Here is a 16,641-nt window from a genome sequence, read left to right on the forward strand (position 1 = left end):
TTTGTAATTATTTTCCATGTTACCTTCTTAGGTTTAACATAGTGATGTATTATTGATTGTTGATTGCTATACGTCCAATTGCAATTATTTCAAGTATGTTTAAGGACTATGTTGACATAAGGTTGTTTGCTAGTATAATAGTATAACTTCCATGTTTCAGTCAAATATGATTCGGTATCATTTTCCAATATATATATATATATATATATATCAGTGTCTTGTATGTTATATGCATACATTTTGTTTCTGTATTATTTTATTTTATTTTTATTCATTACTTTATTGTTTCAGGTATATCTTTGTTTCATATGTAAATAGTGATAGCTATGTAGTAGATCTATGTTATTTACATAATTAGTTACATGTATATTTTATAAGATGTACAGTGTTATATACATAAAGAAAGATGTACAGTATTATATACATATAGAATTGTATAATATTACATTGTGCATATAGTATAGTGTCGTACGTAGTTTCTCGATCAGAAATACGTCGTACCATAGCATAAATAAGGCTCAAAAATTCTATAATTAAATAGAACCTGATTCAACGGGTGAGATCACAACTAGTGAAATATTCACCGTATCAAATTGTTTTATAAAAAGACCATAAACCCACTTATTCATGGTATGGTATCAATATTTCTGACCTGACACTACGTACTTTTTATTGCTTAATTCTTTAGAATTTAATATGCAATGTTTCGGGTTCTTTCGGGAGTATTCCCAGGTAAACCCTCATCAGAGGCCGACCTTTAGCTATTTATTTCGTATCTAGTATCATAGATAGATGTGTGTCTGTTTCATAACAGTTTTTTTTATTTAATTTATTAACTACACGTGCATATAGGTCTACGTTGTAGCTAGTCTTTTTACAGACTAAAGAAACTGACCAAGTAGATCAGCACCTTTGGTTAATTATTCATATATATAATGAAAAGACTTATTGTCTTTATTCTCGTAATCTAATCTATCATAAATCTACACGAGATCTAATAGTTAGTAGTTATCAGTGCTATACTGTTGAATTCACACTAGACTGCCGTGTATGTTTTAACACCTATTTGATAATATACCAATGTCTCCATGTTTAACAATTGAAGAGGTTTGTGTAGATACCATGTCGGGTCTATGCATGAATATAACAGGAACCATTCTGTTTTCCCTTGTACGTGATCTCTTGAAATAAATCGGCATCACGTCTTTTTACATCTGTTTCACAGTATAATGATTGTATACTAAAGCCTCCCGTGGTGGGGTATTGTGAATCAATGTCTTCGGCTTAATGATTAATTATCATGTTGCCAATATTCTTATTGTTTTTTAAACCAATATATGGTTTGGATTTAGATAGTTTGTTTTTTTTTGTTTTTTTTTTTTTTTGGCAATCGGATCTTTCCGAATTATATACCAAATTTTGTTATTACCGTGTTAAGATATTCAAGATATTTCTGCCACTTGTTTTCTAATATTTTGTTTCTTTCGAAGTTGCTGTCTGCATCTATGCTAACTCAGCCTAACTGTATTTGTTAGGGAGGAATACGCAAGACATTTACACTTTAGACCGTATATATACGTTTATCTTATAAGTACATGTTGCTATTGATTCTAAGAATTCTCGTACCTTCAGAAGGAATGAAAACAATGTACTATTTCAAATAATTGTTCACTTTGTTCACCTTCTTCATTAAATATATTAAATCCATCAATTCTCATTCTTTAGTGGAATTTAATATTATTTTCGTAGGGTATTTCTCTGTTTTATGTCTATAATTATGGTTAAATATAGCAATATCAGATATTTCCAGGGAGGCAACTCTGCCCATTGAAACGCCAACGATCTGTTGCTAGTATAATAGTATTACTTTCGTTGTTCATTGACAATCATATTTATTTGTTATTAGTTTCCATGTAACCTTCAACGGCTTGACATAATAATTATTATCGATATTAGTTGCTTAACGTCCTGTTGCCAATATTTCATGTATGTTTAGGACTGTGATATAGTGATGACATAAGGTTGTTTGCTAGTATAATAGTATAACTTCCATAGTTCGTTGACAATCATATTAGTTATAGTTAGTTTTCATGCTACCTTCTAAGGTTTGACATGATACAGCGATAAATTAACGATTTTTGGTTGCTTAGCATCCAGTGACAAATATTTCATGTATGTTAAGGAATATGATATAGTGATGACATAAGGTTGTTTGCTAGTATAATAGTATCACTTCCATAGTTCATTGACAATCATATTAATTTGTAGTTAGTTTCCATGCTACCTTGTAAGGTTTGACATGATATAGCGATAAATTAAAGATTTTTAGCTGCTAAGCATCCAGTGGCAAATATTTCATGTATGTTTAGGACTATGATATAGTGATGACATACGGTTGTTTGCTAATATAATAGTACAACTTCCATAGTTCATTGACAATCATATTAGTTTGTAGTAAGTTTCCATGCTACCTTCTAAGGTTTGGCATGATACAGCGATAGATTAAAGATTGTTGGTTGCTTAGTCTCCAGTGGCAAATATTTCATGTATGTTTAGGACTATGATATAGTGATGACATAAGGTTGTTTGCTAGTATAATAGTATAACTTCCATAGTTCATTGACAATCATATTAGTTTGTAGTTAGTTTCCATGCTACCTTCTAAGGTTTGACACGATACAGCGATGAATTATTGATTGTGGTTACTTAAAGTCCAGTGACAAATATTTCATGTATGTTTTAGACGATGATATATATAGTGATAACATAAGGTTGTTTGCTAGTATAATAGTATAACTTCCATAGTTCATTGACAATCATATTAGTTTGTAGTTAGTTTTCATGATACCTTCTAAGGTTTGACATGATACAGCATCCAGTGGCAAATATACCCTGTATGTTTAGGACTATGATATAGTGATGACATAAGGTTGCTTGCTAGTATAATAGTATAACTTCCATAGTTCATTGACAATCATATTAGTTTGTAGTTAGTTTCCATGCTACCTTCTAAGGTTTGACATGATATAGCGATAAATTAACGATTGTTTGTTGCTTAGCATCCAGTGGCAAATATTTCATGTATGTTTAGGACTATGATATAGTGATGACATAAGGTTGTTTGCTAGTATAATAGTATAACTTCCATAGATCATTGACAATCATATTAGTTTGTAGTTAGTTTTCATGATACCTTCTAAGGTTTGACATGATACAGCGATAAATTAAAGTTTGTTGGTTGCTTAGCATCCAGTGGCAAATATTTCATGTACGTTTAGAACTATGATACATATAGTGATGAAACAAGGATGTTTGCTAGTATAATAGTATAACTTCCATAGTTCATTGACAATCATATTAGTTTGTAGTTAATTTTCATGCTACCTTCTAAGGTTTGACATGAAATAGTGATGAATTGAAGATTTGTTGGTTGCTTAGCATCCAGTGGCAAATATTTCATGTATGTTTAGAAATATGATACATATAGTGGTGGAACAAGGTTGTTTGCTAGTATAATAGTATAACTTCCATAGTTCATTGACAATCATATTATTGTAATTAGTTTCCATGCTACCTTCTAAGGTTTGACATGAAACATCGATGAACTAAAGATTTGTTGGTTGCTTAGCATCCAGTGGCAAATATTTCACGTATGTTTAGGACTATGATATAGTGATGACATAAGGTTGTTTGCTAGTATAAAAGTATAACTTCCATAGTTCATTGACAATCATATTAGTTTGTAGTTAGTTTCCATGCTACCTTCAGAGGTTTGACATGATTCAGCGATGAATTAAAGATTTGTTGGTTGCTTAGCATCCAGTGGCAAATATTTCATGTATGTTTAGAACTATGATACATATAGTGGTGGAACAAGGTTGTTTGCTAGTATAATAGTATAACTTCCATAGTTCATTGACAATCATATTAGTTTGTAGTTAGTTTTCATGCTCCCTTCTAGGGTTTGACATGATACAGCGATGAATTGAAGATTTGTTGGTTGCTTAGCATCCAGTGGCAAATATTTCATGTATGTTTAGGACTATGATATAGTGATGACATAAGGTTGTTTGCTAGTATAATAGTATAACTTCCATAGTTCATTGACAATCATATTAGTTTGTAGTTAGTTTCCATGCTACCTTCTGAGGTTTGACATGATTCAGCGATGAATTAAAGATTTGTTGGTTGCTTAGCATCCAGTGGCAAATATTTCATGTATGTTTAGAACTATGATACATATAGTGGTGGAACAAGGTTGTTTGCTAGTATAATAGTATAACTTCCATAGTTCATTGACAATCATATTAGTTTGTAGTTAGTTTTCATGCTCCCTTCTAGGGTTTGACATGATACAGCGATGAATTGAAGATTTGTTGGTTGCTTAGCATCCAGTGGCAAATATTTCATGTATGTTTAGGACTATGATATAGTGATGACATAAGGTTGTTTGCTAGTATAATAGTATAACTTCCATAGTTCATTGACAATCATATTAGTTTGTAGTTAGTTTCCATGCTACCTTCTGAGGTTTGACATGATTCAGCGATGAATTAAAGATTTGTTGGTTGCTTAGCATCCAGTGGCAAATATTTCATGTATGTTTAGAACTATGATACATATAGTGGTGAAACAAGGTTGTTTGCTAGTATAATAGTATAACTTCCATAGTTCATTGACAATCCATGCTACCTTCTAAGGTTTGACACGATACAGCGATGAATTATTGATTGTGGTTACTTAAAGTCCAGTGACAAATATATCATGTATGTTTTAGACGATGATATATATAGTGATAACATAAGGTTGTTTGCTAGTATAATAGTATAACTTCCCTTAGCTAGTTCATTTACAATCATATCAGTTTGTAATTATTTTCCATGTTACCTTCTTAGGTTTAACATAGTGATGAATTATTGATTGTTGATTGCTATACGTCCAATTGCAATTATTTCAAGTATGTTTAAGGACTATGTTGACATAAGGTTGTTTGCTAGTATAATAGTATAACTTCCATGTTTCAGTCAAATATGATTCGGTATCATTTTCCAATATATATATATATATATATATATATATATCAGTGTCTTGTATGTTATATGCATACATTTTGTTTCTGTATTATTTTATTTTATTTTTATTCATTACTTTATTGTTTCAGGTATATCTTTGTTTCATATGTAAATAGTGATAGCTATATAGTAGATCTATGTTATTTACATAATTAGTTACATGTATATTTTATAAGATGTACAGTGTTATATACATAAAGAAAGATGTACAGTATTATATACATATAGAATTGTATACTATTACATTGTGCATATAGTATAGTGTCGTACGTAGTTTCTCGATCAGAAATACGTCGTACCATAGCATAAATAAGGATCAAAAATTCTATAATTAAATAGAACCTGATTCAACGGGTGAGATCACAACTAGTGAAATATTCACCGTATCAAATTGTTTTATAAAAAGACCATAAACCCACTTATTCATGGTATGGTATCAATATTTCTGACCTGACACTACGTACTTTTTATTGCTTAATTCTTTAGAATTTAATATGCAATGTTTCGGGTTCTTTCGGGAGTATTCCCAGGTAAACCCTCATCAGAGGCCGACCTTTAGCTATTTATTTCGTATCTAGTATCATAGATAGATGTGTGTCTGTTTCATAACAGTTTTTTTTATTTAATTTATTAACTACACGTGCATATAGGTCTACGTTGTAGCTAGTCTTTTTACAGACTAAAGAAACTGACCAAGTAGATCAGCACCTTTGGTTAATTATTCATATATATAATGAAAAGACTTATTGTCTTTATTCTCGTAATCTAATCTATCATAAATCTACACGAGATCTAATAGTTAGTAGTTATCAGTGCTATACTGTTGAATTCACACTAGACTGCCGTGTATGTTTTAACACCTATTTGATAATATACCAATGTCTCCATGTTTAACAATTGAAGAGGTTTGTGTAGATACCATGTCGGGTCTATGCATGAATATAACAGGAACCATTCTGTTTTCCCTTGTACGTGATCTCTTGAAATAAATCGGCATCACGTCTGTTTACATCTGTTTCACAGTATAATGATTGTATACTAAAGCCTCCCGTGGTGGGGTATTGTGAATCAATGTCTTCGGCTTAATGATTAATTATCATGTTGCCAATATTCTTATTGTTTTTTAAACCAATATATGGTTTGGATTTAGATAGTTTGTTTTTTTTTTTTTTTTTTTTTTTTGGCAATCGGATCTTTCCGAATTATATACCAAATTTTGTTATTACCGTGTTAAGATATTCAAGATATTTCTGCCACTTGTTTTCTAATATTTGGTTTCTTTCGAAGTTGCTGTCTGCATCTATGCTAACTCAGCCTAACTGTATTTGTTAGGGAGGAATCCGCAAGACATTTACACTTTAGACCGTATTTATACGTTTATCTTATAAGTACATGTTGCTATTGATTCTAAGAATTCTCGTACCTTCAGAAGGAATGAAAACAATGTACTATTTCAAATAATTGTTCACTTTGTTCACCTTCTTCATTAAATATATTAAATCCATCAATTCTCATTCTTTAGTGGAATTTAATATTATTTTCGTAGGGTATTTCTCTGTTTTATGTCTATAATTATGGTTAAATATAGCAATATCAGATATTTCCAGGGAGGCAACTCTGCCCATTGAAACGCCAACGATCTGTTGCTAGTATAATAGTATTACTTTCGTTGTTCATTGACAATCATATTTATTTGTTATTAGTTTCCATGTAACCTTCAACGGCTTGACATAATAATTATTATCGATATTAGTTGCTTAACGTCCTGTTGCCAATATTTCATGTATGTTTAGGACTGTGATATAGTGATGACATAAGGTTGTTTGCTAGTATAATAGTATAACTTCCATAGTTCGTTGACAATCATATTAGTTATAGTTAGTTTTCATGCTACCTTCTAAGGTTTGACATGATACAGCGATAAATTAACGATTTTTGGTTGCTTAGCATCCAGTGACAAATATTTCATGTATGTTAAGGAATATGATATAGTGATGACATAAGGTTGTTTGCTAGTATAATAGTATAACTTCCATAGTTCATTGACAATCATATTAGTTTGTAGTTAGTTTTCATGCTACCTTGTAAGGTTTGACATGATATAGCGATAAATTAAAGATTTTTAGCTGCTAAGCATCCAGTGGCAAATATTTCATGTATGTTTAGGACTATGATATAGTGATGACATACGGTTGTTTGCTAATATAATAGTACAACTTCCATAGTTCATTGACAATCATATTAGTTTGTAGTAAGTTTCCATGCTACCTTCTAAGGTTTGGCATGATACAGCGATAGATTAAAGATTGTTGGTTGCTTAGTCTCCAGTGGCAAATATTTCATGTATGTTTAGGACTATGATATAGTGATGACATAAGGTTGTTTGCTAGTATAATAGTATAACTTCCATAGTTCATTGACAATCATATTAGTTTGTAGTTAGTTTCCATGCTACCTTCTAAGGTTTGACACGATACAGCGATGAATTATTGATTGTGGTTACTTAAAGTCCAGTGACAAATATTTCATGTATGTTTTAGACGATGATATATATAGTGATAACATAAGGTTGTTTGCTAGTATAATAGTATAACTTCCATAGTTCATTGACAATCATATTAGTTTGTAGTTAGTTTTCATGATACCTTCTAAGGTTTGACATGATACAGCATCCAGTGGCAAATATACCCTGTATGTTTAGGACTATGATATAGTGATGACATAAGGTTGCTTGCTAGTATAATAGTATAACTTCCATAGTTCATTGACAATCATATTAGTTTGTAGTTAGTTTCCATGCTACCTTCTAAGGTTTGACATGATATAGCGATAAATTAACGATTGTTTGTTGCTTAGCATCCAGTGGCAAATATTTCATGTATGTTTAGGACTATGATATAGTGATGACATAAGGTTGTTTGCTAGTATAATAGTATAACTTCCATAGATCATTGACAATCATATTAGTTTGTAGTTAGTTTTCATGATACCTTCTAAGGTTTGACATGATACAGCGATAAATTAAAGTTTGTTGGTTGCTTAGCATCCAGTGGCAAATATTTCATGTACGTTTAGAACTATGATACATATAGTGATGAAACAAGGATGTTTGCTAGTATAATAGTATAACTTCCATAGTTCATTGACAATCATATTAGTTTGTAGTTAATTTTCATGCTACCTTCTAAGGTTTGACATGAAATAGTGATGAATTGAAGATTTGTTGGTTGCTTAGCATCCAGTGGCAAATATTTCATGTATGTTTAGAAATATGATACATATAGTGGTGGAACAAGGTTGTTTGCTAGTATAATAGTATAACTTCCATAGTTCATTGACAATCATATTATTGTAATTAGTTTCCATGCTACCTTCTAAGGTTTGACATGAAACATCGATGAACTAAAGATTTGTTGGTTGCTTAGCATCCAGTGGCAAATATTTCACGTATGTTTAGGACTATGATATAGTGATGACATAAGGTTGTTTGCTAGTATAAAAGTATAACTTCCATAGTTCATTGACAATCATATTAGTTTGTAGTTAGTTTCCATGCTACCTTCAGAGGTTTGACATGATTCAGCGATGAATTAAAGATTTGTTGGTTGCTTAGCATCCAGTGGCAAATATTTCATGTATGTTTAGAACTATGATACATATAGTGGTGGAACAAGGTTGTTTGCTAGTAGAATAGTATAACTTCCATAGTTCATTGACAATCATATTAGTTTGTAGTTAGTTTTCATGCTCCCTTCTAGTGTTTGACATGATACAGCGATGAATTGAAGATTTGTTGGTTGCTTAGCATCCAGTGGCAAATATTTTATGTATGTTTAGGACTATGATATAGTGATGACATAAGGTTGTTTGCTAGTATAATAGTATAACTTCCATAGTTCATTGACAATCATATTAGTTTGTAGTTAGTTTCCATGCTACCTTCTGAGGTTTGACATGATTCAGCGATGAATTAAAGATTTGTTGGTTGCTTAGCATCCAGTGGCAAATATTTCATGTATGTTTAGAACTATGATACATATAGTGGTGGAACAAGGTTGTTTGCTAGTATAATAGTATAACTTCCATAGTTCATTGACAATCATATTAGTTTGTAGTTAGTTTTCATGCTCCCTTCTAGGGTTTGACATGATACAGCGATGAATTGAAGATTTGTTGGTTGCTTAGCATCCAGTGGCAAATATTTCATGTATGTTTAGGACTATGATATAGTGATGACATAAGGTTGTTTGCTAGTATAATAGTATAACTTCCATAGTTCATTGACAATCATATTAGTTTGTAGTTAGTTTCCATGCTACCTTCTGAGGTTTGACATGATTCAGCGATGAATTAAAGATTTGTTGGTTGCTTAGCATCCAGTGGCAAATATTTCATGTATGTTTAGAACTATGATACATATAGTGGTGAAACAAGGTTGTTTGCTAGTATAATAGTATAACTTCCATAGTTCATTGACAATCCATGCTACCTTCTAAGGTTTGACACGATACAGCGATGAATTATTGATTGTGGTTACTTAAAGTCCAGTGACAAATATATCATGTATGTTTTAGACGATGATATATATAGTGATAACATAAGGTTGTTTGCTAGTATAATAGTATAACTTCCCTTAGCTAGTTCATTTACAATCATATCAGTTTGTAATTATTTTCCATGTTACCTTCTTAGGTTTAACATAGTGATGAATTATTGATTGTTGATTGCTATACGTCCAATTGCAATTATTTCAAGTATGTTTAAGGACTATGTTGACATAAGGTTGTTTGCTAGTATAATAGTATAACTTCCATGTTTCAGTCAAATATGATTCGGTATCATTTTCCAATATATATATATATATATATATATATATATATCAGTGTCTTGTATGTTATATGCATACATTTTGTTTCTGTATTATTTTATTTTATTTTTATTCATTACTTTATTGTTTCAGGTATATCTTTGTTTCATATGTAAATAGTGATAGCTATATAGTAGATCTATGTTATTTACATAATTAGTTACATGTATATTTTATAAGATGTACAGTGTTATATACATAAAGAAAGATGTACAGTATTATATACATATAGAATTGTATACTATTACATTGTGCATATAGTATAGTGTCGTACGTAGTTTCTCGATCAGAAATACGTCGTACCATAGCATAAATAAGGATCAAAAATTCTATAATTAAATAGAACCTGATTCAACGGGTGAGATCACAACTAGTGAAATATTCACCGTATCAAATTGTTTTATAAAAAGACCATAAACCCACTTATTCATGGTATGGTATCAATATTTCTGACCTGACACTACGTACTTTTTATTGCTTAATTCTTTAGAATTTAATATGCAATGTTTCGGGTTCTTTCGGGAGTATTCCCAGGTAAACCCTCATCAGAGGCCGACCTTTAGCTATTTATTTCGTATCTAGTATCATAGATAGATGTGTGTCTGTTTCATAACAGTTTTTTTTATTTAATTTATTAACTACACGTGCATATAGGTCTACGTTGTAGCTAGTCTTTTTACAGACTAAAGAAACTGACCAAGTAGATCAGCACCTTTGGTTAATTATTCATATATATAATGAAAAGACTTATTGTCTTTATTCTCGTAATCTAATCTATCATAAATCTACACGAGATCTAATAGTTAGTAGTTATCAGTGCTATACTGTTGAATTCACACTAGACTGCCGTGTATGTTTTAACACCTATTTGATAATATACCAATGTCTCCATGTTTAACAATTGAAGAGGTTTGTGTAGATACCATGTCGGGTCTATGCATGAATATAACAGGAACCATTCTGTTTTCCCTTGTACGTGATCTCTTGAAATAAATCGGCATCACGTCTTTTTACATCTGTTTCACAGTATAATGATTGTATACTAAAGCCTCCCGTGGTGGGGTATTGTGAATCAATGTCTTCGGCTTAATGATTAATTATCATGTTGCCAATATTCTTATTGTTTTTTAAACCAATATATGGTTTGGATTTAGATAGTTTGTTTTTTTTTTTTTTTTTTTTTTTTTTTGGCAATCGGATCTTTCCGAATTATATACCAAATTTTGTTATTACCGTGTTAAGATATTCAAGATATTTCTGCCACTTGTTTTCAAATATTTGGTTTCTTTCGAAGTTGCTGTCTGCATCTATGCTAACTCAGCCTAACTGTATTTGTTAGGGAGGAATCCGCAAGACATTTACACTTTAGACCGTATTTACACGTTTATCTTATAAGTACATGTTGCTATTGATTCTAAGAATTCTCGTACCTTCAGAAGGAATGAAAACAATGTACTATTTCAAATAATTGTTCACTTTGTTCACCTTCTTCATTAAATATATTAAATCCATCAATTCTCATTCTTTAGTGGAATTTAATATTATTTTCGTAGGGTATTTCTCTGTTTTATGTCTATAATTATGGTTAAATATAGCAATATCAGATATTTCCAGGGAGGCAACTCTGCCCATTGAAACGCCAACGATCTGTTGCTAGTATAATAGTATTACTTTCGTTGTTCATTGACAATCATATTTATTTGTTATTAGTTTCCATGTAACCTTCAACGGCTTGACATAATAATTATTATCGATATTAGTTGCTTAACGTCCTGTTGCCAATATTTCATGTATGTTTAGGACTGTGATATAGTGATGACATAAGGTTGTTTGCTAGTATAATAGTATAACTTCCATAGTTCGTTGACAATCATATTAGTTATAGTTAGTTTTCATGCTACCTTCTAAGGTTTGACATGATACAGCGATAAATTAACGATTTTTGGTTGCTTAGCATCCAGTGACAAATATTTCATGTATGTTAAGGAATATGATATAGTGATGACATAAGGTTGTTTGCTAGTATAATAGTATAACTTCCATAGTTCATTGACAATCATATTAGTTTGTAGTTAGTTTTCATGCTACCTTGTAAGGTTTGACATGATATAGCGATAAATTAAAGATTTTTAGCTGCTAAGCATCCAGTGGCAAATATTTCATGTATGTTTAGGACTATGATATAGTGATGACATACGGTTGTTTGCTAATATAATAGTACAACTTCCATAGTTCATTGACAATCATATTAGTTTGTAGTAAGTTTCCATGCTACCTTCTAAGGTTTGGCATGATACAGCGATAGATTAAAGATTGTTGGTTGCTTAGTCTCCAGTGGCAAATATTTCATGTATGTTTAGGACTATGATATAGTGATGACATAAGGTTGTTTGCTAGTATAATAGTATAACTTCCATAGTTCATTGACAATCATATTAGTTTGTAGTTAGTTTCCATGCTACCTTCTAAGGTTTGACACGATACAGCGATGAATTATTGATTGTGGTTACTTAAAGTCCAGTGACAAATATTTCATGTATGTTTTAGACGATGATATATATAGTGATAACATAAGGTTGTTTGCTAGTATAATAGTATAACTTCCATAGTTCATTGACAATCATATTAGTTTGTAGTTAGTTTTCATGATACCTTCTAAGGTTTGACATGATACAGCATCCAGTGGCAAATATACCCTGTATGTTTAGGACTATGATATAGTGATGACATAAGGTTGCTTGCTAGTATAATAGTATAACTTCCATAGTTCATTGACAATCATATTAGTTTGTAGTTAGTTTCCATGCTACCTTCTAAGGTTTGACATGATATAGCGATAAATTAACGATTGTTTGTTGCTTAGCATCCAGTGGCAAATATTTCATGTATGTTTAGGACTATGATATAGTGATGACATAAGGTTGTTTGCTAGTATAATAGTATAACTTCCATAGATCATTGACAATCATATTAGTTTGTAGTTAGTTTTCATGATACCTTCTAAGGTTTGACATGATACAGCGATAAATTAAAGTTTGTTGGTTGCTTAGCATCCAGTGGCAAATATTTCATGTACGTTTAGAACTATGATACATATAGTGATGAAACAAGGATGTTTGCTAGTATAATAGTATAACTTCCATAGTTCATTGACAATCATATTAGTTTGTAGTTAATTTTCATGCTACCTTCTAAGGTTTGACATGAAATAGTGATGAATTGAAGATTTGTTGGTTGCTTAGCATCCAGTGGCAAATATTTCATGTATGTTTAGAAATATGATACATATAGTGGTGGAACAAGGTTGTTTGCTAGTATAATAGTATAACTTCCATAGTTCATTGACAATCATATTATTGTAATTAGTTTCCATGCTACCTTCTTAGGTTTGACATGAAACATCGATGAACTAAAGATTTGTTGGTTGCTTAGCATCCAGTGGCAAATATTTCACGTATGTTTAGGACTATGATATAGTGATGACATAAGGTTGTTTGCTAGTATAAAAGTATAACTTCCATAGTTCATTGACAATCATATTAGTTTGTAGTTAGTTTTCATGCTACCTTCTAGGGTTTGACATGATACAGCGATGAATTGAAGATTTGTTGGTTGCTTAGCATCCAGTGGCAAATATTTCATGTATGTTTAGGACTATGATATAGTGATGACATAAGGTTGTTTGCTAGTATAATAGTATAACTTCCATAGTTCATTGACAATCATATTAGTTTGTAGTTAGTTTCCATGCTACCTTCTGAGGTTTGACATGATTCAGCGATGAATTAAAGATTTGTTGGTTGCTTAGCATCCAGTGGCAAATATTTCATGTATGTTTAGAAGTATGATACATATAGTGGTGAAACAAGGTTGTTTGCTAGTATAATAGTATAACTTCCATAGTTCATTGACAATCCATGCTACCTTCTAAGGTTTGACACGATACAGCGATGAATTATTGATTGTGGTTACTTAAAGTCCAGTGACAAATATTTCATGTATGTTTTAGACGATGATATATATAGTGATAACATAAGGTTGTTTGCTAGTATAATAGTATAACTTCCCTTAGCTAGTTCATTTACAATCATATCAGTTTGTAATTATTTTCCATGTTACCTTCTTAGGTTTAACATAGTGATGAATTATTGATTGTTGATTGCTATACGTCCAATTGCAATTATTTCAAGTATGTTTAAGGACTATGTTGACATAAGGTTGTTTGCTAGTATAATAGTATAACTTCCATGTTTCAGTCAAATATTATTCGGTATCATTTTCCAATATATATATATATATATATATATATATATATATATATATATATATATCAGTGTCTTGTATGTTATATGCATACATTTTGTTTCTGTATTATTTTATTTTTATTCATTACTTTATTGTTTCAGGTATAATATCTTTGTTTCATATGTAAATAGTGATAGCTATATAGTAGATCTATGTTATTTACATAATTAGTTACATGTATATTTTATAAGATGTACAGTGTTATATACATAAAGAAAGATGTACAGTATTATATACATACAGAATTGTATACTATTACATTGTGCATATAGTATAGTGTCGAACGTAGTTTCTCGATCAGAAATACGTCGTACCATAGCATAAATAAGGATCAAAAATTCTATAATTAAATAGAACCTGATTCAACGGGTGAGATCACAACTAGTGAAATATTCACCGTATCAAATTGTTTTATAAAAAGACCATAAACCTACTTATTCATGGTATGGTATCAATATTTCTGATCTGACACTACGTACTTTTTATTGCTTAATTCTTTAGAATTTAATATGCAATGTTTCGGGTTCTTTCGGGAGTATTCCCAGGTAAACCCTCATCAGAGGCCGACCTTTAGCTATTTATTTCGTATCTAGTATCATAGATAGATGTGTGTCTGTTTCATAACAGTTTTTTTTATTTAATTTATTAACTACACGTGCATATAGGTCTACGTTGTAGCTAGTCTTTTTACAGACTAAAGAAACTGACCAAGTAGATCAGCACCTTTGGTTAATTATTCATATATATAATGAAAAGACTTATTGTCTTTATTCTCGTAATCTAATCTATCATAAATCTACACGAGATCTAATAGTTAGTAGTTATCAGTGCTATACTGTTGAATTCACACTAGACTGCCGTGTATGTTTTAACACCTATTTGATAATATACCAATGTCTCCATGTTTAACAATTGAAGAGGTTTGTGTAGATACCATGTCGGGTCTATGCATGAATATAACAGGAACCATTCTGTTTTCCCTTGTACGTGATCTCTTGAAATAAATCGGCATCACGTCTTTTTACATCTGTTTCACAGTATAATGATTGTATACTAAAGCCTCCCGTGGTGGGGTATTGTGAATCAATGTCTTCGGCTTAATGATTAATTATCATGTTGCCAATATTCTTATTGTTTTTTAAACCAATATATGGTTTGGATTTAGATAGTTTGTTTTTTTTTTTTTTTTTTTTGGCAATCGGATCTTTCCGAATTATATACCAAATTTTGTTATTACCGTGTTAAGATATTCAAGATATTTCTGCCACTTGTTTTCTAATATTTGGTTTCTTTCGAAGTTGCTGTCTGCATCTATGCTACCTCAGCCTAACTGTATTTGTTAGGGAGGAATCCGCAAGACATTTACACTTTAGACCGTATTTATACGTTTATCTTATAAGTACATGTTGCTATTGATTCTAAGAATTCTCGTACCTTCAGAAGGAATGAAAACAATGTACTATTTCAAATAATTGTTCACTTTGTTCACCTTCTTCATTAAATATATTAAATCCATCAATTCTCATTCTTTAGTGGAATTTAATATTATTTTCGTAGGGTATTTCTCTGTTTTATGTCTATAATTATGGTTAAATATAGCAATATCAGATATTTCCAGGGAGGCAACTCTGCCCATTGAAACGCCAACGATCTGTTGCTAGTATAATAGTATTACTTTCGTTGTTCATTGACAATCATATTTATTTGTTATTAGTTTCCATGTAACCTTCAACGGCTTGACATAATAATTATTATCGATATTAGTTGCTTAACGTCCTGTTGCCAATATTTCATGTATGTTTAGGACTGTGATATAGTGATGACATAAGGTTGTTTGCTAGTATAATAGTATAACTTCCATAGTTCGTTGACAATCATATTAGTTATAGTTAGTTTTCATGCTACCTTCTAAGGTTTGACATGATACAGCGATAAATTAACGATTTTTGGTTGCTTAGCATCCAGTGACAAATATTTCATGTATGTTAAGGAATATGATATAGTGATGACATAAGGTTGTTTGCTAGTATAATAGTATAACTTCCATAGTTCATTGACAATCATATTAATTTGTAGTTAGTTTCAATGCTACCTTGTAAGGTTTGACATGATATAGCGATAAATTAAAGATTTTTAGCTGCTAAGCATCCAGTGGCAAATATTTCATGTATGATTAGGACTATGATATAGTGATGACATACGGTTGTTTGCTAGTATTATAGTACAACTTCCATAGTTCATTGACAATCATATTAGTTTGTAGTAAGTTTCCATGCTACCTTCTAAGGTTTGGCATGATACAGCGATAGATTAAAGATTGTTGGTTGCTTAGTCTCCAGTGGCAAATATTTCATGTATGTTTAGGACTATGATATAGTGATGACATAAGGTTGTTTG

General features: G+C 30.9%; 1 protein-coding gene and 1 long non-coding RNA gene across 3 annotated transcripts in view; both read right to left on the minus strand.

Moving 5' to 3' along the window:
- Positions 1-16,641, minus strand: part of LOC127709212 (toll-like receptor 4) — a 94,751-nt gene that overhangs the window by 54,177 nt on the left and 23,933 nt on the right. The gene's annotated exons all lie outside the window — the stretch shown is intronic.
- LOC127711626 (uncharacterized) lies at positions 1,357-16,122 on the minus strand. The gene is made up of 2 exons (XR_007986827.1): positions 15,565-16,122; positions 1,357-1,512 (listed from the first exon to the last, which is right to left on the minus strand). It is a non-coding gene; the product is annotated as an uncharacterized LOC127711626 (long non-coding RNA).

This window comes from Mytilus californianus, unplaced genomic scaffold (assembly GCF_021869535.1).
Source record: "Mytilus californianus isolate M0D057914Y unplaced genomic scaffold, xbMytCali1.0.p SCAF_1, whole genome shotgun sequence".
Taxonomy (NCBI): Eukaryota; Metazoa; Mollusca; class Bivalvia; order Mytilida; family Mytilidae; genus Mytilus; species Mytilus californianus.